Raw genomic sequence first — 25,080 nt, 5'->3', positions numbered from 1 at the left:
TGGCCAGTATGGCCGGTACATGACCGGTATGGCCGATATTTAAACCGGTATGAAATGTTGGTGTTTCGATACCAGTATACATATCGGTAAGGTACATATTGGCTAGTACTGATACGATATTGACTACGTTGCATAGTAATTGGCCTACATTATGGGTTACCAGCTTCTCTAATGACATCTTGCAGACATTTATTGGCGACTGGCCTTGAGGGATACTAAGTCTTGCATCCAAATATCTGATTTTGAACACAGATCTATACAAAGCGCATGCTATAACTAGAAATTTTCCCATTACTTTTTTTTTTCTTTTTTTAAATTTTAAATACGACTCAGTTGGAATATATAAGAGTGAATGAATAAAAACAAAAAGCATAGTATACATCCCTAATCTCTATTTCACTTCATTTGAAAATTGAAATCTTAATGTATTCCAAAATAGCCAATCAAACATATATACAATCACAGTGCCCTGAAATATGTGTTTCCAGAAGCATATTATTAATACTGGCAATTAAACATCTAATACTAGTAGTATACCCTAGGCATTACATAATCTTGAACTAGCAATAGCGTTTAGCTGAATAAATTTGACAGATTATATAGCATTCCAAACAATTCAGTATATCCTTGCCTGTCCTGGTGAGACAATGTCGCCCTAGGGAAGTGCATTTGGGGTTGATAAATGTTACGAAACCATGCGCATAGTTGGTCTAGATTTTGGATTAGAATGCAAGCATGCAATTGTCAGCTTTATGATGACTATCAGTTGACTCTGAACCTGAAGTGTGGGAGGTGGTCTAGGTGGAAGGTGCATGTCTAACAAATCTTTTAAAAACAAATTCTCCCCCACAATTGTAGCAGATAGAATGGGGATCATTTCACTAGGATGTCTTCTTTTGATCACTACTATAGCCAAAACTCCAAAGCTATAAATATCACATGTCTCGGTTATCTTCAAACATACAAAATATATGTTATGCCAATGTGTTAATATGCTCTATGTTCTACATTAATTAAAAAATGAAAGTGTATTACCTGGGGCAACATAACCATATGTGCCTGTAAGTGAAGTCCAATTGGATGAGTGTTGATTAAAAAGCTTAGCTATGTCAAAGTCTAATACATGAGCCTCATATTGAGAGTCCAACAAAATATTTTTGCTTGATATGTCCCTATGAACAATTGGTGGTGAGCAATCATGGTGCATGTAAGACAAAGCCACACCTTCAATGATATTCATCCTCTTATTTCATAAATAGTAGCAAAAATAAGCTGAATAGTAAAATAAGTTGGCAAAAATAATTTTTGCCAAACACACACATACAATTGATCAAATATGTTGTTGTTGAACAAACGAAGATGGGGATCTGTAAGTAAACAAGGTTGGATTTGTTGTTGTTCCAAACGAAAATGGGGATATACCTCTAAAGCTCATTGGCCTTCATTAGCCTTGTTGGAAAATGCAAACTACTCCATAAATGTAGCAAAGTGTACAACACTCAGTGTTTTTATCTACATATCATTTAGCATTTTTTTAATAAGTGGAAGACCCAGTGAATGAGATGGCCTGAGTAGCAATCTTTATTTCTTGATACTGCATCCCACAGCTTATTTTTTACTTTTTAATCATACATGAACAGGTACTAACTGTTAATATGATTTTAGGGCCAAGGCACATACAGAAATTGAATGATCTATTCTTCTTTTTCTTTTTTTATAATTCAATAACAAAAATCTTTTTTTTCTTTGGTTATTGAATTATTAAAAAAAAGTGATTTTAGGGCTAAGGCACGTGCAGAAATTGGCCAACCAATCAAATTTATGTGCCTGGAAACCGACGTAAAATGGAATAATCTTAAGCCTTCAATATCTCTGCATACCAAATATCTAACCTTAACTATGAGCTATAAGACTTTGGTTCCTTCCTTAAAAATACCAGATTTTCAGTACTCCAACATAACTATGCAAAAAGTAAGCAAAACTTGCAAAAAAATGGGAGATCCAAACATGCTTGTCTTTTGGCTGATCAGGCAACTAACTTTTGATTTTCTGATATTTCTCAAAGCATGATGTCTTCTTGTTTCCCCTTGAATTCCAGAAATTCCTCAAGGAAATTTATTTCCTTTAAGCTCCAGCCTGCAGAAACTATTAAGAAACAACTGGTCGACAACCATTTAAACTTTAGTGCTGAAAGGGAATATAACCAACTATTTAGCAACTTAATTCTGTATAAGGCCAGCAACTTAGAATTGAAATAACTTTTGCATGATTAGATCATACAAGTCTTTTTTCTTCTCATTAGAGATATTATGTGAATGAACCTACGAATGAATCTACTGAGCGCAAATAGGTTCAGGGATGTCTGAAGCCCTACGAAATGGTTCCCTGAGCCCATCAACCTCACTCAAGCTGCAGATTTTCAATTCATAGCTGCTTTTGTGCAGGTTTTCAATCTCATGTACTATCTTTTCCATATATTTGATGAAACACTAAATAACATACAGTTTGACATTAAATCACATACCCCCACCCAAAAAAAAACTGCCAAAAAATTCTTCTAATCCAAATTTCCTCCATTAACCTGAAAATATGTCTACTATCTTTCCTATATTTAAACACACAGAAAGAGAGAGAGAGAAAGGGGGAGGGGGGGGGGGGGGGGGGGATGTTTTAGATATTCTAGTCCAACCCCCCCCCCCCTCCCCCCAAAAAAAGGTGCGTTTGGGACTTGGGTTTCATTGTCCTTGTTTTGAATTTGTTAGCAGGGATAGGCAAAAGGACCAAATTGAGAAGAATCTTGTCTATTTTTTTTTTTTTTTATAAGTGATTAGGATCTGAAATTATACGGTACCTATTGCTAAAATTAGAATCTCAGGGAATCAATTATTATCAAAAAACAAAAATCTCAGGGAATCAATAAAATCTACAAGAAGAAGCCCATTAGTGGTCACGAGAGCACTTGAGCAAACAATCACAAAAGCATTAATGTCAACTCAATAATAGACAGCTTCACACCACAAAAGATAAAATTATTTCATTACCTCCAAAAGTCACCATGAAATGCATTTCAAGTAATCAAAACAAATTTCCTATCACGATCCAAGAGCACAGGCAGGTTCCAACATCCAGTCAATAAATGTTTCAAGCAAAGTTTATTATCATCCACCAGACATTTGACATTACACACATATATATAGGAATTTGCAGACAACATATGCACCCAAATTTTAAGGTATAAATAGCAACACACCTTTCCCACGTTGGAGCTGTGCTAAGGGTGAAATTTGGCTTCTGATATATGGATTCTTGCATCTCTTTCTTTCCACCATGAAATGTACCCACTAGTCAAAGGTAATGACTTCAGAAGGAAAATAGCTTGATTGGATGGCACAAGAAGGAGATTTTATAAAAATATTCACGTAAATAGAAATTTAGCTAAAATTTAAACTATGATGAAATAATTTAGTATTAGCAGATACTGAAATAAGGCAGTATTTATTTTTCCCGATAGCAAAACAAAATTTTCGGCATATCTAGTGAATTAAATTCTAAATTATGTGAGCTTCAGTTCTGAACCCTTCCATCAGCTTCCAACCAAAACACAACTTAGTAAAAAATTCTGCTCAGACTTCGTAAGCAAGAAATGATTGAAAATATGCAAAGCCTTTAAAGAAGAAACAACAAAAAGATGAATGTGCAAATGGTTCCATGAAGTAAATTACACCCAAAAGTAAAAGTCCCTGGAGATCCTCTCAAAAAAGCTCAAGAAATGAGAATAATCGCATATTAACCATCAACAAAGAAAATGTTCTCACACGATTTCCTTGCCCAATGAAATTATTAACAGAAAGAAATTTAGCAATGGGGCACAGACATAATACTGCCTAATCATAAAAATCACTAATTGCAGACATTGATAGTTAGAACATATGAGTACACTTCAAACTCGATTAGATGAACTGTGAATCTATTTTAATAATCACACCATTGGGGAAATTTTTATGCATACAGAAATTATGGATTAGGCAGAACAACTTTACAACTTTTTACAAGGGAAGGAGCTCATATTATGGCATTGCTGCTCAGTTAAGCAACTGACATAGTAAATTTTTTTTTTAATATTCCTTTCAATGTTTCAAAATATAATCTTGGGAATACAAGAAGAGTTTTTGAAACTCTTTCTTTATTAGTAAATTACACATACCCAGTTATAGTTTTGATCCAAGAACCTCACCCCTCTACCCATTTTTAGTATATAGTACTATCTAAAATTTGATCATACATTCATTCAACCATAAAATGCTCAAAATTTCAAACAGGCAGCAACAAAAGTCCTGTACCTTAGGTCCCAATTAAATTCAACCATGTGGCTGAATTAATCAATGCATCACATCTTCTTAAAAGCAAAATCAAATAAAATCATTCACAAAACTAAACCTCATGAAAAACTAAGACAATAATACTAACAAGAAGAAAAATTAATCTAATAAACCTTGCAATTGAATCTCAAACAAGCAAACTCATACCTTGCAATGCATTTACATATCTATAAAATTTGAAAATATGAAAGAAGTTTGACATCTACTAACTACTTTCACAAATTTAAATTACCAAAAAAAAGTTCAGGCAATTGAAAATAGAAAAGATAAAATCGAACAAAATTAGAAGATGTAATCTGTTTGGTAACGGAGAAAATAAAGGAAAGCAAAAGAAAACTTTTGAGTAACTAAAGAGGGGAACCAAATCCGAGATTCGAAGCTTAACAATGAGTGCTGGAGTGATTGGAAAGAGATAACGTGAATATTCTAGCAAACAACTCAGAAATCTGGAGAGAGAGAGAGAGAGAGAGAGAGAGAGAGAGCAATTAATAAGTCGGTGAATTCAATTGAGAACGAAAATATATTTGAGGGTAGTTCTGTAATTAAGATTCTACTGAACTTTAGTCTCTAGTGATTGCAGCCAGTTAAGTAATGATGTTCTAGTAAACAACTAGAAATATATGGGGTGAAAATGTGTGTAAAAATTTGTGTAATGCTTTTTAAATACTGAAAACTGTTGTTTAATCAAGCCCTCAATATTTGAAATTCGAGGTTCAAAAAATTAAAAACAAAAGTTATTGGTATGGAAATTTTTATCATTTAAATAAATAAATTATCACACCTATAGGATTTTTTTTTTTTGGCTAAATCTATAGATAGATAATATTAAAAATATTTTTTTAAATTAAAAAACTAATTTTATTTTTTATTATTTTATGGAAAATAATTTTTAACCAAAAAAATAATTCAAGATAAGTGTTTATTCCAAAACATGTCCAAAATTTTATGTAAACGTAAAGGTGGCTCTTGGAAATTTTTCTAGAGTAGTTATCAACTGACTTTAATTATACAAAATCTTATAAATAGAGAACTTAAACATATTGGTATGCTAATATATATAGTTTTTTTTATAATCCGGATTATAAAAAAAAACTATATATATTAGCATTATAAAAAGAGCACACACACATACACACAAATATATGAAGTTTTATCACTTCCTATTATTGAAATGAAAATTCAGCTCAAATTTAATGTTTGTTGTTGCAATATTTTTGTTGTATTTATAACATTACTCTATTAAAAAGAATTTTTCTTAATGCTTTAATTTATATTATGTCATTTACTCTATTAACAATTTAACTAAACTCAAGTTTTTTGTTGTTGCATTTTTATTGTGTTAACAACATTATTTTTGTTTTTACTAACTTATTGGTCTTTGTAACCGTGTTTGTTTTTATTAGTCTTTATAATTGTCCAATTGCCTTTTAACTATTTTATTTAATAGCTAACCATAATTAAGATTTTGCTTTGCTATCAGTTTTCTTTGGAGGACACAAGAGTCTACCAACTACAATGGCTGTCAGGATTAGGAAGATTGATGTGCACAACCTCAGCATCTTCTTTGTTTATTTTCAAATTGTGTATGTTGAGGGTCATTTCAATTTTGATCTAATAAAGTTCGTTATCCACCGTACATATGTTCGAAATCTAGCTAAACCAGCAACTAAACCATGGATTTAAAGAAAACATGAAGTAGATGAATTGTTAGGCTCAACCATCTTTTCTATTACAAGGTATAAGTGTAATATTTTTATACATGTGCAGATCACGTGTCCTTGATACACATGCATGTCAGTCCCTAATTGGGTGTTAGTTATTTCCGTTAATACTGTATAATGGTTAGAGTAATGTTACAGGTACAAACTATTTTACAATTTTTTTACAAACATCTAATATAGTTTTAGTATTTTCTAAATAGTTATTGTAAATAAAAATGTGATGTTAGTGATGGGCCCATATTAGAATTAGTAAGAATTTACCACATCAGTAGTTTATAAAAATGTTATAAAATAGTTTGTGCCTGTAACCGTTAAGAAGATTGTTAAATTAGGTTTTCTATTTTTGCTTAATCTCTCTTGCTCTGTTTCTAAAAGTCTATGTAATAACAGCACCTTGATTTATTTTATTTCGGCTAATCAATAAAATTACTCAGCAAGTTTCTTGTGCAATAGCTCTTTTAAAAACATTTTCTGTTTCTGTAATGGCATCTGGTTGAAAAGAATTTTTACCATCATTTATTGACAATTAGCCTAGAAGGGATTCTGATTTTGCACCCAAATATCTGATTTTGACAACAGGGTCATACAAAGTGCAAACCATGACTAAGAATTTTCCCAATACCTTTTTTATATGCCTCAGTTGGAATATAAATGGCTAAAACCAACGATCACAATAATACGTCCCTAATATCTATTTTACATTTGGAATCTTTATAATGCATACCAAAATAACCAATCAAAGACGTATTATCACAGTGCCCTGAAATCTGTGTTACCAAAAGCAATTTATTAGTACTTGCAATTAAAGTTCTAGTAGTACTCTAGGTATTACATAATCTGAAACAAATAATTTCCTTCGGCAGCATAAATTTGACAGAATATAGTGTGATTAGTGTCTTATATAATTCATATCCTTTATTGTCCTAGTCAGACTGTGGGTGACTCTAGGAAAGTGCAGTTCATCTTGATAACACTTGAGAGACCATGTGCATGGTTGGTCTAGATTTTGGATTAGCATTCAAGCATGCAATTGGCAACTTTACGATGAGCATCAATTGATTCTCAACCTCAAGAGTAGGAGGCAGAAGACGTATGTCTAACAAATCATTCAACAACAAATTCTCCCTCACAAATGAAGTAGATACAATGGAGATGATTTCACCAGGATGCCTACCTTTGATCACTTCAATAGCCAAAACTCCAAAGCTAAACATGTCGCATTTCTTAGTTATCTTCATTGTATAAGCAAGCTCTAAAAAAAGAAGAATATCATGATTCATATGATCTATATGTTCTATATTGATTAAACAAATAAGTGCATTACCTGGTGCAACATATCCATGTGTGCCAGCAAGTGAAGTCCAATTGGATGAGAATTGGTTAAGAATCTTAGCAGTGCCAAAGTCTGAGACATGAGCCTGGTACTCTGAATCTAGCAAAACATTTTTTCTTGATATGTCCCTATGAACAATTGGCAGAGAGCAATCATGGTGCATGTAAGACAACGCATGAGCCACACCCTTGACGATATTCACCCTTTTATTCCAATCCAATTCTTTAGCTCGTCCATCATTGCTCAAAATTGAGGCCAAGTTACCCTTTTCAAGGCACTTGTAAATCAAAATTGAGAATTGGGAATGTGAACAAAAGCCATGCAATTTTACAATATTTCGATGTCAGATTTCTAATAATGCGTTAATCTCATTTAAGAACTCTTTTTGCTATGAAGTCTCACTATCACGCAAAGATGTAAGTTTCTTCATTGCAACTATGTCTCCTGATATTAGCTTGGCTTTATAGACGGTTCCATATCCTCCCTCCCCAATGCAAAGATTAGCATCAAAACCAATAGATTTTATGGTGAAATCTCACACAACTAACCAATCTAAAGATTGCTGGGAACAATATTTCTGGTGGCATACCACTTGAAATTGGAGACTTAGTTCAACTCCAATTACTTGATATTCTTCTAATCACTTGGTAAGGGAGGTTCCAAAGGAATTTGGAAAGCTGACTGCCATGTTGAAGCTCCAGTTGAATGGCAATAAACTTTATGGTGGTTTACCCTTGGAGTTTAGGTCATTAATAAATCTCGAGTATCTAAATCTATCTGCTAATGGGTTTGGCAAATCAATCCCGAGAAATATAGGGAACCTTTTGAAACTACATTATTTGAATATGAGCAACAACGAGTTCATCCTCAACATTCCAGTTCAAATGTGTGAATTAACTCATTTGTCCCAGCTAGATTTGAGCCTTAACTCACTTGAAGGAGAGATACCTTCACAAATCAACAATATGCAAAGCTCGGAGCTGTTCAATTTATCTCACAATAATTTCTCAGGTTTTATTCCAACCGCTTTTGAAAAGATACTTGGCTTGTCATTTGTCGACATATCATACAATGAGTTGGAGGGTCCTCTTCCAAATAGCCGAGCATTTCAAGATGCTCACATTGAAGCACTACAAGGTAATAAAGGAATATGTGGAAATGTTATGGGATTGCAACCCTGTAAGGTAGAACATATTTCAAAGAAGGGACTTAAAATCATTTTCCCTCTCTTGGGAACACTTTCACTTGTATTGGTATTCTTTGGAATTTACTTCACTTTAAAAGGAAAAAGGCGAAATCCACAGACAAAGCGAACAAAAGACATGGACAAGGAAGAAGTCTTTACACTATCAACTTTTGATGGAAGAAAACTGTACCAAGAAATCATTGACGCAACACGTAACTTAGGTCCATGTACTGCAAGTTTCTGTAGACACCAAAATCTTCAAATATATTTCCAAAGAGTTGGTTTCTTTCAAGGCGGACTCTAATTAAGTTTGTGCAATATCTCAAGGTTTTTGGTATTGGACCTGTGAGATGGTTGTTGTCTGCCCTTAGTAATTGGAGAGACCCACTTTGGCATAAGTTTTGAGGCAAAAAGCTAGTGAAGTGATTGGCATCCAGCAATAGAGCTGTCAACTTCATTAAGTTTCCGATCCCTTGTGGAATAGGACCGGAAAGTTGGTTATCACGGACGTATAAAGCTTTTAAGCCACTCAACCTACCAAAGGAATTTGGAATAGTACCATTCAACTGATTTCTACTTAGTTCAAGATCAGTTATGGATGTTAAGTTTCCTAATTCTTCAAGAATGGTACCAGAAAGCTGATTGTTGTATAGGTGTAAAACAGTCAGGTTTTTAACAGAACCCAAAGATGTGGGAATTAAGGCAGAAAGATGATTTGTATGAAGGCTTAAGAATATGAGAGACTTTAGATTTCCAATTTCTAGGGGGGTGGAGCCGGAGAGGTGATTTTGGTTCATATGTAAAAACGTTAGCTTTTCAAATTTTCCAATACTGGAAGGAATGAGACCTTTTAAATTGTTGTTACTAATGTCAAGTTCAACTAAATTGGCAAGGTTTTCAATTTGTGGAGGAATGGAACTAGAAAGTTGATTATCATAGAGGTACAAATAAGCCAAGTTGCTTAAATTACCTAAAGATACAACAATGGAACACGAAAGTAAATTACTATCAAGAGAGAAGTCAGTCAGATAGCTCAAATTACCTAATGAAGTAGGAATGCATCCATGGAAACGGTTGGCATACAAAGAAAGGTCATTAAGAGACTTTAAATGACCTATTTTTGGAGGAATTGAGTCACTCAACTGATTTTTAGCTAGGTGCAAGACCTCAAGGTTGATCAATAGGGCAATCTAGGGTGGGATTTTCCCCGATAAGTTATTATAGGATAGATCGAGATATATGAGTTTGGATAGGTGACTAATATCAGTAGGGAATGTACCAAAGAGTTCATTCACGCTGAGGTCAACAAATGAAAGGTTTGGAAGTGACGAGAATGAAAATTCATGGAGCGTACCTTTCAAGCCTGAGTTAGTCAGGTTTAATCTAATAGCACTTCTTGCATGGTTGCAAGAAACGCCAAACCAACTGCATGGATTTGAGCTTACATTTTGATTGTCGGAAGCATTGGTTGCATTATTAGGAAGGAGAGTCCATGAAGGCAGGAGTGACTGGTTTTCATTTTTAAGACTGGCTTTCCAATTGAGAAGAACATCTATCTCGGTTTCATTGTCCACAGAAATAGAATCAGCAACAAAGGAAACATGTAACATGGCCAACACAAATAGAGAAATGGGGCAAAATACTGTTTTAAAGCCAGTGAATGCCATGGGTTTTTGGAAGCTAGTGAAGCCGATCTGATTCAGTATCTCTGTTATTTAATTTTCATCCTTCATTTTCTTCAAATACAAATCAAGTTTGGTCGTTAATGGGAAAGAGAACAGGTATTTCCACATGATCATTGACTTTGGCTATTCTCATGTGGAAAAAAAAGACCCATGAACATAAATTGCAAAGGAAAAAGGACCGATGGACATAAATTCCAAGCTCAATAAATAGATAATACATCAAAAAGAAAATTGAGGAGCACTTTTTGTTTTTATTGTTGGAAAAGTTGCAATTCTATTGATGGGAACAATTACTTTGAAGTTTGAACATTGAAAAAATGTATTCAAACTAGTAAGCGTATTAAGGGCATATTTGGTACACTATAATACATGATGTAATGCAATAGTTATTCTTTGTAATGAAAGCATAACCAACATCCTAATAGTTCCCCCCACCAAATTTTTCTGCTTGATCTATAGGTTCCTCTCTCTCTCTCTCTCTCTCTTTTTTTTTTTTTTTTTTTTTTTTTTTTTTTTTTTTTTTTTCCACTTGATCGATAGGTTCCTCTCTCTCTCTCTCTCTCTCTCTCTCTCTCTCTCTCTCATGTTTTTGTTGACAGTCTTGTCAAGACCATACGATATATATCCAAGCTTGTCCATCGATCATCAAGCCGAAGTAGTTTAGAATCCTTGCAGTTCTTGCTAATGCAAGGAAAATTTTCTATTATTTTTACCACATTCTTTGGATATCAAGAATTGTAGCTTCATGTGTTAACGGGGAAAAAGAAAACAAAAGAATAAAAAAGAAAAAGAATGGAATCTTATAGATCAAGGAAGGTAGAAAAAAATTGATATGGCTATATATTCTTTATAGGGTAATCAATATTGAAAATAATAATAATATTAGTTATTCCATTACTATCTCAAATTCCAACTAGAGATTTAGAGTTTTATTCTCATGTCATCCAGATGAATAACAATAATTATTCCATTACTATCTCTTGTATTCCTTGTAATACTGATTCTTTTTCCTATGAAATTTTCATTACAATATATTAAACATATGACATGATAAGTAGATGTAGCATAAAGTGGAATACAAAAAATGAGAAAGAAGATTTGTATTCATCTTAATTATGTTTCTAATTTTCTTGACCATTACTTTGACTCTGCAGCTCGAACCAATCCCTTCTAATCCCTCCTAGTACTTTGTGCATGGGACTTTGGCTACTCGGGTAGGAAGGTCTTTCCATATCCTCAATCAAGAAAAAAATTTCCCATGAATTCCAAGAACAATAACATTGGGGCAAGGAAGTTGAGGAGCACTCTTTCTTTTTTATTTGGTGGAAAAGTTGCAATTTTATGCAATTTAATTTAAATTTTTTTAGAGCAATTACATGCACTTTGAACATTGAAAAAACGTATTAAAATTAGCATGCCTAAATTTACTCATTAAGTATAGTCTTGAAGGAGTATAAAATGGAATACAAAACGTGATATAGAAGATTTAAATTCATCCTGATTCCTGTTCTAGCTTTTTGGTTGTCACTTTGACTCTGCAGCTCAAACTCATAACCCAACCTCAAGCACTTTGTGCATTGGGACTTTGGCAATTCATGTGGAAAGAATTTTCCATATTTTCAATCATGAAAAAGTCAAAAGAAAAAAAAATCCATTAATATAAAAAAATAATAATAAATGGGGGAAGGAAATTAAGGAGCAATTTTTCTTTTTATTTGGTGGAAAAGTTGCAATTCTGTGCATTTTGAACGTTGAAAAAAATGTATTCTAAAGAGTGCGCCTAAATTTACGCTTTATATATGGTCCTAATGGAGCATAAAGTAAAATACAAAAAGTGAGACAAAATTTTTATTGGTCCTGATTTTTTTTTCTAATTTTTTGGCCATTAATTTGCAGCTTGAACCAATCCCTCCTAAACCCTTAAATATTTTATTCATAGGAACTTTGGCTATTCATGTGGATAGAATTTTCCATATTCTAGATCCATGAACATAAATTCCAAGAAGAATAAATAGTAGTACATTGGAAAGGAAATTAAGGAACAATTTTATGCAATTTGAACATTGAAAAAATGTTTTCAAACGAGCATGCCTAAAATTACTGGTTAAGCATCTGTTTGGCATCAGTTTATAAGCTTATCTTTTAGCTTTTATGTTCAACTTTTTAAAACCTCACTTTTTTATTTCTTTTCTAACGTTTTCAAATTTGTTCAAAGTACAAGTATACTTTAGCACACTTTTAGCAAAAAAAATTTCAGCAAAAAGCTAGATAAGATGTACTCAAATGATGTTGTGCAAGCTTGAAGAAATCACACACGATGCTCTCTTAATGGAACAAAAACTAAACTGTTAGTTTCTGGTAGTAAACCTCGAATCCACGAGGGGTTTCCCTAAATCCACAAGGAGATAAAAACTAGAATCTACTAGAAGAAAATTTGACAAAACGTCTGTGTTTATTGATAATAGTCTGATTTGTCTCTGATGGCTACAAAACATATAAATACTGTGAAAAATGTCTAGAACCCTAATTCGCACTAATTACACGATTAGGTATCAAAATACCAAAATTTATTAAAAATGGCAAAATTGAATTAAATGCAGAATCATAATTTACTAGCCTTAGGTCGTCCCTAAATAGAGGGGACCATATTCTGACTTTTAAACTAAAAATTATTAAAGAAAAACAAATATTATTATTAATAACAAAACCACTGTTTTCAGGGCCTTAACGAAGGAATTTGCCTAAATTTTGGCGACGATCTTGATGTTTCATAAGTTTGGATTAGAATGTTGTTTCCTTTCAACATACCAAATTTCATGCAATTTTGACACTATCGCCCCAATGGCCTCTACTGACACCCCCCATAGATCTTGTGTCGTGACTTCTAATGTCCTTACTGCTTTAGGAAGGCATGTGCTGTTTGTTTTACATTATCAAACATACACAAAAAGTGAGACAAATGATTTGTATCCTTTACTTTGACTCTATAGCTCAAACCAATCTTCAGCCTTCTAATCTTTCAAGCATTTTGTACATGGGAAGTATCATCCCACTTATAAGGATGGGTGTTCATTAAAGCCTATCAAATTTAATCATGTTATACACACACACGCACTTATGAAAATGATCCCATTTCTAAACTATTAATAATGTCATTGAAAACATGCATAACTAGTTGATAATTGCAAAAGTTTAACATAATATGATCATTTCTCTTTCTTTCTTTTATATTTTGGTCTAAATATGAAATATGATAATTATTAATACACTTATTATGATTGTGTTTATAAATGAATATCATAAGGAATTTACAATGATTATGTTTTATATAAAACTATATATTCTACTATTAAAAAAAATAACGTAAAGGATTCTAATGGAAGATTTAGTTACGAAATAGAATTTAAATTGAATTAAAAAATACATATGAGAATAACAACGTTTAAAATTGTGACTAGATTATAAATTTCTTAAGATAAAAAAAATACAATAAAGCATCGTCTCATTAGGATTGATGTAGTTACAACCATAAATTCTTCTCTCTCTCTCTCTCTCTCTCCTCTTTTTTTTTTTAATTTTAATTTTTCTTTATAATTTATTCCTTTTAAAGGTATTAATTTAATTGTAACATATAGAGAAAGTGGAAGCAAAAAAGAGTAACACAAGGAACACACAAAGACTGCTTAGTGTAAAGCCCTTAATGGTTACATCTTTAATGTATAATTGGAGTACAAAATACAAAAAACCCTAGTAGGATTTATATAAGAGCAGTGCAATAATAAACTAAATTGGGCATCTTGGGTAATAAAATAATAAACTAAACAACTAAATATCTTTAACAAAAGGAGTAATGCCTAAGTGGCCATTGAGGAGAGGGGTACACCGAGACTTGAAGGGCATGCTTGGTAAATTGTAATAGATATTGTAATATAATAGTTATTCCTATATATGATTTAATTATTATTTAATTTGGTTATATTTTTTATTACATGAACAATCATTTTTTATGAATAACAATTCTTTAAAATGAAGTATAATTATTCTTCTTTAACAAGATTGTAATGATTATCTCTTAGTAAGTGTAGTAATTTCTAAAGTTAATATATTTTAAAACATATAAACTATCCATATGCACATAATAATTATATTAAAAAAATCATAAAATTACTTCATTCTCTCAAATTTATAAAAGATTTATTTTTAGGACACCATATATGTCAGGTATTTCCATACTATAGATCACAAGTTTTATTCAGATGTTACGACTTAAAACCAAACATGTGAATATGTTTAGTCCTTTCATTACATTTTATTTTCTGTAATAAAAATTATCATTCATGTTGCAATTCTCATTCAATGTACCAAAAGATGCACTTAATTCCCTCTCATTCGTGAGATGAGATCCTCAAAACAGGAAAATTGAATTTCAGGTATGAATGCTTTCCCCAATCTAATGAAAAAAAAAAAGGCAAATTGAACATCATGTATGAACCCATATCCAATGAAAATGAAGAAAAGCAAAATGAATTTCAAGTATGAACAATGGAAATTCACGAAGAAATGTAGTCAAATCTTAATCCCAAATATTAATTACCCTTCTGTTATGCACCAAATCTTTTCAATTTGTTCAAGGAGATTTCCACACCAAAGTCTCACATTACGTAGTATTATTAAAAGCTTTCCATGTTGACATAGACCAAAACATGGGACAATCTTATTTATTTCCATCCTGTATATTACAAGCGATGCACATAAACAAAGACAAGCTATGTACAATGTGAAAGAAAACCTATATATGATACTTTCTGGGAATCATGTAGCCAATGGTGGGAGAACTCTTGGGAATTTGGCTATCGTGTTATTGCTTGTGAGTTGTGACATTAAATGGGTGGATAAGACTGGTGGCCATCAGGCGCGGAAGGTTTGGCCCCAGAACGCCCATTAACTTTCATTTGGACAATGGTTGCCTGCAGGATACTGTTTTTCTCTGCAAATAGTACAAGATATTGCATAAATATAAAATCTAACTGTGCATGAAAACGTTTAATTAGTCTAGCATCTGCATGCAACAATGGGAAAACAAGGGACTTACTTGCTCGTGGGACAACATTATTGGATTTGGCAAACACCATCGTGTACGTAGATGAGAGAAACAAAAAGACAATAAGCATCAGAATTATGATAATCCTAACGGAAGTCTTGGCACCCATTTTTGCTAGCTACAAGAGATGAATAATTAACACATCATTACTTCTGTGATATATATTGTTAACGTACACTCATATGTGGGCTTGGCCCATTTAGATCACTTACTTGTACTGCACACTGTACTACTTGTACTGCACTCATATTTACTTGTACATCACTCATATGCCTCCTATATAAAGGCACTCATGTATATTATTTTACTTGAGAAATACAATACTATTCAATTCAGTATTTCTAACATGGTATCAGAGCCACTGCTCTGACCTTTTCTTCGCAGTCTTGTCTTTATTGGTGTAACTCTATTTTTCATATTGCTTCCGCTGTCACAACAACTGCCACAGTCTCTCGCCGTTGAACCTTCGAGTCTTCAAGACATCGTCCTCAGGTTCCGGACCTGTAGCAGCCGCTGTTGGGGAGTTCGAACACTGCAAAGACCACTGCCTTTTCCGTACCGCCGTGAATATTGCTCCGAAAAATTTTCTGAAGGTACCACGAAGATCGTCTTGCTCCGATCTGCCTGCTCGTGAAAACCTTACAGTAATCGGAGCTTCCACGCGCCCTCACGCGCCGCCCAAAGGTTCTGCCCTGAAGGTCACGCGCCTCCACGCGCCGATCTGAGCCTCCACGCGCCAGGTCCGTCCTGCTGACGTCAGCCCTAGACACGTCAGCCCTAGACACGTCAGCTGCCACGTCAGCTTGCCACGTCAGCCTGCCACGTCAGCTTGCCACGTCATCCTGCCACGTCATCCTGCCACGTCATCCTGCCACGTCAGCGCTGACGTCACCTTCCAACGCGCTGCTGACGTCACCTTTGACCGTTGACTTGGACCGTTGACCGTTGACTTTGACCGTTGACTTTTCTGGAGTTGACTTTTTCGGGCCATGTTCTCCTTACTCAGTTTTTCGCGTAGATTTCATTTTTGCAGTCTGTTTTTGCATATTGTGTCTCTAAATGGATAAAAAGGATGTTTTTCTTCCTCGTCCCATCAATACTGTATTGGAGGGGACTAGGAATTACTTATCTTGGTCTCAAGCTATGCGCAGTTTCCTTAAAGGTCGCATGCTCTGGCATTATTACACTGGTGCAATCACTATTCCTATGAAGGGGGCAAGCGAAGAAGATGCTGCTTTTCTCAATCGCATGATTGAATGGGATAGTCACAATCACATAATCCTCACATGGATTCGAAATACTTCCATTCCCTCCATCTCCAATTTGCTGGGCAGCTTTGATGATGCGAAATCAGCATGGGATAAATTGACCTTTCTGATCCAACTTGGGCATGCTCAAAAGATGCCCAACAATATGCTGCTATTAGAGATGAATTTCGTCTCTATGAGTTCCTGATGTCACTCCACAAGGACTATGAGCCCATTCGAGGTCAGCTTCTGAATCGTTGTCCTCCTCCCTCTCTTGATACTGCTGTGAATGAGTTAGTCAGAGAAGAAGCTCGCTTTGCAACTCTTCGAGCCCAGGATAAGTTTAATGTTCTGGCCCTTACTCCTTCCATAGAGCAACCTCAGCACTCAGGTGATTCTTCTGGCTCCAGCAATCGTCACAGACAGACCAACAAAAAGTTCTGCAACTATTGCAAGCGCCCTGGCCACACTATTGAGACTTGTTACCGTCGCAACAAATCTACTGCTGCAGTTGCTAACACTGAGTCTACTCCGCCAATGCCTCCCATTTCAGCTGAGTCCCAGTCTTCTGGATCCACTATCAACCTCTCACCTACTGACCTACAGGAGATCATAGCTCAAGCTGTTCGTATGGCTGGTAATGCATCTCTTTCCACTGCTCTCTCAGTTTTACCCGGTAAGTCTCAAACTTGGTTTTTTGACTCTGCCTGTTGCAATCACATGACACCTCACTCGTCCTTATTCTCCAAACTTAATCCTGCTCCACATCCCCTCAATATTCACATAGCTGATGGTTCCACCATGCATGGGAATAGTCTTGGTTTTGTTTCAACCTCCAACCTCTCTGTTCCTGGGGTCTACCATGTTCCTGACCTATCCTATAATCTGTGTTCTGTGGGACAATTAGCTGAACTAGGTTATCGCCTTATTTTTGACTATTCTGGGTGTATTGTGCAGGATCCGAGGACGGGGCAAGAGCTTGGGACCGGCCCTAGAGTTGGGCGTATGTTTCCAGTGGATAATCTTCATCTTCCACCTGTTGCTCCGGTGTCTATTGCTGCTGCTGCTGCTGCGGTGTCTTCCCTACCTTCTCTCTCACTTTGGCACTCTCGTCTTGGTCATGCACCCTCTTCTCGGGTACAACAGTTAGCTTCTAAGGGTCTGTTAGGTTCTGTGTCTAAAGACAATTTTGATTGTACTTCATGCCAGTTAGGAAAACAGCCAGCTTTACCTTTTAATAATAGTGATTCTATTTCTAATAGTATCTTTGAATTAATTCATTCTGATGTTTGGGGACCTTCTCCTGTTACTAGTATTGGTGGATCTCGATATTTTGTTGTTTTCATTGATGATTATTCTCGTTATAGTTGGATATTTCCTATGAAATCTCGTTCTGAAATTTTGCCAATATACAGTAACTTTGCAAAAATGGTTGAAACCCAATTCTCCAAAAGAATTAAAATATTTCGTTCTGATAATGCTCTTGAATACACTCAATATGCTTTTCAAGCTCTGTTACACTCCTATGGCACTGTACATCATCTAACTTGTCCAGGTACCTCTCAGCAAAATGGTCGAGTTGAACGTAAACTTCGTCCTATTCTTGACACTGTTCGTACTCTTCTTCTTTCTGCCAAGGTTCCTCCTCCATTCTGGGGTGAAGCTGCTCTTCATGCTGTTCACACCATTAACCGCATTCCAAGCACTGTCATCCATAATCAAACTCCGTATGAGCGCCTCTTTGGGTCACCCCCTGACTATCATCACCTTCGCTCTTTTGGATCTGCTTGTTTCGTTCTTCTTCAGTCTCATGAGCACAACAAACTTGAGCCTCGATCTAGACTTTGCTGTTTCCTTGGTTATGGCGAAACACAAAAAGGGTATCGTTGTTATGATCCTGTCTCTCATCGCCTTCGTGTTTCTCGTAATGTTGTCTTCTGGGAACACCGCTTGTTTGTTGAACTCTCTCATTTTCGTTCTTCCCTCACTACCTCATCTGTACTTGAAGTCTTTCCAGAGGAGTCTCATGTTCCTTCTCCAACTCCTATTGATCCTCCTTTAGACTTTTCTATACAAACACCCGATCCTTTTCATGTCTCTTCTGGCCAGGTCGAAGATGAGCAGATTGATGACGAGCTATCCCAACTCGAGCCTAGGTCCCCCGCTCCTGCTCCGCCTGAAGATCCTCCACAAGACCTTCCACCTCCACAAGACATTCCACCTCGTCACTCAACCCGGGTAAGATCCATTCCTACACATTTACTTGATTACCATTGTTACACTACACTTGCTACACTCCACGAGCCTCAAACCTATCGTGAGGCCTCCACTGACCCTTTATGGCAGGTTGCAATGAAAGAGGAAATTGATGCATTAACCAAAAACCATACTTGGGACTTAGTTCCTCTCCCTCCTGGACAGTCTGTGGTTGGTTGTAAGTGGATCTACAAGATTAAGACTCGCTCAGATGGGTCCATTGAGCGCTATAAGGCTCGCCTTGTTGCGAAAGGTTTTACACAGGAGTATGGGATTGATTATGAAGAGACCTTTGCGCCAGTTGCCTACATCTCATCTGTTCGTGCCCTCCTGGCTGTTGCTGCCGCTAGAAAATGGGATCTTTTTCAGATGGATGTTAAAAATGCATTCCTTAATGGGGACTTGAGTGAAGAAGTTTACATGCAACCTCCTCCAGGTCTCTCCATTGACTCCAACAAGGTTTGTCGCCTTCGCCGAGCATTGTATGGTCTTAAACAAGCTCCTCGAGCCTGGTTTGCAAAATTTAGCTCTACTATTTCTCGCTTGGGTTACACTGCCAGTCCTTATGATGCTGCCTTATTTCTTCGTCGTACTGATAAAGGCACCATTCTACTTCTCCTCTATGTGGATGATATGATCATAACTGGTGATGACCTTAGTGGCATATAAGAACTCAAGGATTTTCTTAGTCAGCAGTTTGAGATGAAAGATCTTGGACATCTTAGCTATTTCTTGGGGCTTGAAATCACTCGTTCCTCAGATGGTCTTTATATTACTCAAGCCAAGTATGCTTCTGATCTTTTGTCTCGTGCTGGACTCACTGACAGCAAAACTGTTGACACCCCAGTTGAGCTTAATGCGCATCTGACTCCCTCGGGGGGGAAACCATTGTCTAATCCTTCTCTTTACAGACAATTAGTTCAGTTACTCGTCCAGACATTTCTTATGCTGTTCATCAGGTCAGCCAGTATTTGTCTGCTCCACGGTCGACTCACTACGCTGTTGTTCTGCGCATTCTCCGTTACTTGAAGGGCACTCTTTTCCATGGCCTTTTCTACTCAGCTCAATCTCCTCTTGTACTTCGTGCATTCTCTGATGCTGATTGGGCAGGAGATCCCACTGATCGTAGGTCCACCACTGGCTATTGTTTTCTACTTGGCTCTTCCTTGATTTCTTGGCGAAGTAAGAAACAAACCTTTGTGGCCCGCTCCAGTACTGAAGCAGAATATCGTGCTCTTGCTGATACCACATCTGAGCTTCTTTGGTTACGATGGCTTCTTACAGACTTAGGTGTGTCTACATCCTCTGCTACACCTCTTTATTGTGCTAATTAGAGTGCCATTCACATTGCTCATAATGATGTCTTCCATGAACGGACTAAACATATTGAGATTGATTGTCACTTTATCCGTTATCATCTTGTTCATGGTGCTCTCAAGCTCTTCTCTGTCTCCTCCAAAGATCAACTTGCAGATATCTTCACCAAGTCCCATCCTAAGGGACGCCTTCGTGATTTGGTTGACAACCTCAAGTTGGTCTCACATCCACCTTGAGTTTGAGGGGGGCTGTTAACGTACACTCATATGTGGGCTTGGCCCATTTAGATCACTTACTTGTACTGCACACTGTACTACTTGTACTGCACTCATATTTACTTGTACAGCACTCATATGCCTCCTATATAAAGGCACTCATGTATATTATTTTACTTGAGAAATACAATACTATTCAATTCAGTATTTCTAACATATATAATCTAAATAGGACAGCTCTGTATATTCTCCAAGTCAATTCAATGGAAGTCAAACACGTTATTCTTCTTCTTTTTGTTGAATGAATCAAACATTATTCTAATAAGATAACGTGATTCCTTCAGGCCAAAAAAATAAGAACATCTTTTCTTAAACACCACCGGTAGAGTCCAGATTTTTCTCCGAAAGCCAAGGTTTGATTATAGAAAAACTGGTTTTGTTTGGTTTTGAATTAATCATAAATAAAGGAAATCAACTTTGGATTAATGGTTTCAGTGTGTATCTAAACATATCATTATCATTTTTAACACAATATACATAAAAAGATGATTATATAGGAGCGCATAGATCAGAGTAGTACACTGTTGCTAGAATCACAACCTAATGGTGAAGGGTCTAGCAGGTACAGGTCCTCAAAATAGCTAACTGACAATGCCATGCCCCTTAAATCGACAGTTTAACAAATGTAGTCGTCAATTAATTTAATGAAAATGAAACTTAATAAAACCTTTGAAAATACAGCTTTATTCATTGAAAACTTGAATTTACTGAAAGATTACAAGGCTTTTGGTCTTGGTGATAATCTAGAGATAGAATTACATGGAAAATTACATAGTTTTAGAACCCCAAATATAAGCGCCGATTGAGGTTAGTTTACTGAATGGGAAGATGTTAAGGAAGATATTAAGACAGACAATCCATTCAACTCAAAAATCAGTTTTCTAAGAGAGAAATACTATTATATCTATAATATTTTCACAACAAATGTTATATAACAAGTTGTTATGGACTGTTGTTGGTGGGATAGAAAAGTAATTTCAGCGGTAGAGATTCAAATTAAAACCAATAACAACTAATTACCTAGGATTTGTTATAAAAATGTTGTAGATGTAGCACTTTTCTTTCTAAAATTTAATGACCACGTACACATATTACTGTCACCGCATTTTTCATCTTCTTGCTAAACATTCATGCTCAGATTTCATCATGCTAAGTTCTAATCCTGTCATGCATTTTTATCATATTTCAACCCATCACATCTTTATAGTCATCACTTCAAAGCATGCTTCTCGTAATTAACCTATATCAGTAAAATTTAGTAAGTTAGTATATGGAAATTTAATAAATAAGTAAAATTACATAATGCAAAGAATTGTAAGGGTTAGAAGCCATACCAGCATAGGGTTAATATATATAAAGAGGATTGACAAATATTTTAGGGTTAAGGTTTAAGTAATATTACACCAGTCAATATCCCACAGTTAGATTATATTATCTTCATATATTCTTTATACTTGTAAAATTTTAAGGTGATAAAAAATTCATAGTTATTTCATCAATCAACTATTTAAATTCAAGTTTTTGTAGGTTAAAATAACGTATAAAAGATAAGTTTATATATCAAATGGTAAATAACATCCAATTGATATGAAAATTGGTTTGAAGGTTAAGAGCATATAAAACATGTAATTTAATGGTGAAATTGTCAAAATATGAAATCTATAACAAGTTATTGGGTAGTGTAATATTGTTTTGAGTTATACTAGGTATATTTTGGACTCAACCTATATTAGGGACGGACCCAAATAGGGGCCTGGGCCTCCCTGGTCGATTTTTTTAAAACTTATTATATATATGTATATATTATTTTTATAGTTGCCCTCTTGCCAAAATTTTAGGCCTCATCCAACTTGCAACTATCCAACCCAAACTTTTACAATAATGATTGTATTTTAGTAAATAAAACTATTTTACCTCCGAAAAACTGTGTTATTATATAAGTTAAAGCTAAATTTTTTACAACTACAATAAATTTGTATATATATACCAGTTGACTATAGTAAGTTGTTAAAATAAAATACAACATTTTATTAAGATTATTTTCTTTACCTTCAATTAAAAAACTCAAAATTTCTCTCTTTCTTTATTATTTTAACGAGTTGTTTATACTAATTTAGATGAAGTGATAAAAAAATAGACCATTTGATGTTGAATGTATTGTAAAGTGAGATAGTAAAATAAATAAATTAGATTTTTGAAGTACTAAATTTGAGAACCTGTATTTTTTGTTAGTTATTTTTTACACTTATCTTTGCCTAGTTCTGAAATAGTACTATTACATAGACTCGATTGTTATTTCACAAATGTTTAAACTTCTTCTAACAACACTCAAAGTTTTGTTTATTTGAAAATTTTTAATGCTTCATTATTAGAGATCCAGCCTTAAGTGTTAGTACAATGTACTAGGTATGTAGAGAAAGTAGTTCCGTACTAAAAAGTGTACTTGTACAAATATATAAATGATATCAGTGACTTGCCCATAAAAACGTAGTTGTAAGCTGAGGACCTATAGCCACGTTTATCAAACGCAACTAATGTAAACTTTATAGTTACATCTTCCAAACGCGGCTAAAACAACTTCTATAGCTGCATTTTTACAAATATGGCTATAGGTCTACAACTTTCAAACACGGCCATAGACCTATTGATCTATTTTCATGGTGTATAGGCCACGCTTAAAAACGGGGTTATAGAAAACATGGCTATAGATCAAATGGACCTCTAGTCACATTTTTAGGAGCTACAAACCATATTTTTAAACACGGCTGTAGACCAGTTTTTTTGTAGTGTTTTGAGATATAATGCAAATGTGACTAACCCTTTTTCTTTAGGTTGTTACAGCTTTACTAACCAGACTGAATAAAAACCGAAAAGAGAAATGGTTCTAAGTTTTTTATCTAATTGTGGTTGGATTGGTGGTCAAATCGCTGACATTATAAATATTAATTAATAATTATATAATTATTATTATAATAAATCATGAAAATTAAAACAAAATATTTAAAAATGTGGCTAATATTTGTAACTTCGGGAGAAAGTCGCTAATAGTTGCTACATTTTGTGCTTACAATGTACACGTGTGTCTGTTTAAAGGCAGTTTATTTAGCTTTTTATTGAAAATATTTTACTGAAAATGTGCTAAAATATACTTGTACTTTGAAAATGTGAGAAAAAGTGAAGTTTTAAAAAACTTTACATATAAGTTAAAAGCTAAAAGCTAAGCTCATGAGCTAAAACCAAATAAATTGGCGAGACAATGATCAAAGACTCAAATGGCAAACCTAGAGCACTAGCATAAGATGTGTTAAATGCTAAATTTTTAGCATTTAGCAGATCAAACACAAAAAATCACCTCCATGAAATGTTTCAAATACTAAATGAATTTGGCATAAACTACAGTGATGATGTAATTATAAAAGCGTACGGTAAGATGTGCTATTAATATTTGGTTTTTTTTTTTTAATTCAAACTTTTTCTCTTTTGTGGCATTGGGAACAAAAAAGAAAGAATAAAATAAGAATTAAAAGGAATACAGAGATAGTATTTAAATAAAGTGATATAAGAACAAAAGATATGATGTAAAATGTATCGTTAAGTGATGTATTAAAAGAGGTGACAGGTAGGCCTAAGCCTAATGATAAGTGCACAAAGCACCCAAAAGGCCAAAATACAAAAAATCACCAGGTGTTTCATGTTTGTTCACTTTGTCTTGAACAAAGTTTCTCTCCTAACTAGTTTAAAGAGAAACCTTTCAAATTCTTCATATATTTTCTATTGAGTGTGAATTTTGAAAATTTAACCATTGAATTGCATATTCTTATTATGTACTTCATACTTGCAAAATTTTAAAAAGATTAAAAATTAATTGCTATGTCATCAAATAAATGTTAAAATTTCAAGTTTTTATGATCTAAAATTGAATATAAAAAATAAGTTATTGATCAAATAGTAAATAATATTTGATTTGAACGAAAGTTGATATGCATGTTAAGAACATAAAGAATATAATATTCAAAGGTTAGATTCTAAAAATACACCCAAAAAAGAGTATATATGCAAGAAGTTTGAAGAGTTTTTCTCCGAACTAATTTGGAGAAAAACTTTGTTCCTTTCTCTCAGTGAAATACTCTTTCAACTATCAATTAGTAGTTCATGTAAAACCTCTCTGCAACCGCTGGTTCTTGTTGTTGTCAAAGAGGTGTACCACGTATCCACGCTCCTTCGTGTAATGCCTCCATCATTGCCATTGCTGAGTCCACGGTCCCTTATGTCTGATCTAAAGGGTTGGATGTAGAAAAAAAAAAAAGTAGTGATTTATTGAAAAAAAGCATGTTCCTATCATCCTCACATATTCTTCAAAACAGGTTAAATCTTACCCTTTTTTTTTATATATATCTATATTACTATTTAAGGGGCTTCCTTTATTTGGACCGGATTTTTTTTTGTTCCAAATACCCCTACACCCCTAAGTTAAAGTAGAGACAAAAATTAAAGGATAGTTCGGTAAAAATACATATCTAACTTCCACTAAAACATTGCCTACAAAATAAGAACACTCTTCTAGTAACCCACTTCTTCAA

The 25,080-nt window shown here is 34.5% G+C and overlaps 1 pseudogene; it reads right to left on the bottom strand.

Moving 5' to 3' along the window:
• Positions 1-7,059: 7,059 nt before the first annotated feature.
• LOC142620338 (uncharacterized) lies at positions 7,060-10,286 on the bottom strand (annotated as a pseudogene).
• Positions 10,287-25,080: the final 14,794 nt, after the last annotated feature.

This window comes from Castanea sativa, chromosome 12 (assembly GCF_040712315.1).
Source record: "Castanea sativa cultivar Marrone di Chiusa Pesio chromosome 12, ASM4071231v1".
NCBI classification, from domain to species: Eukaryota; Viridiplantae; Streptophyta; class Magnoliopsida; order Fagales; family Fagaceae; genus Castanea; species Castanea sativa.
Note: the sequence above shows the minus strand (reverse complement) of the source record. Positions and strands in the feature narration are given on the sequence as shown.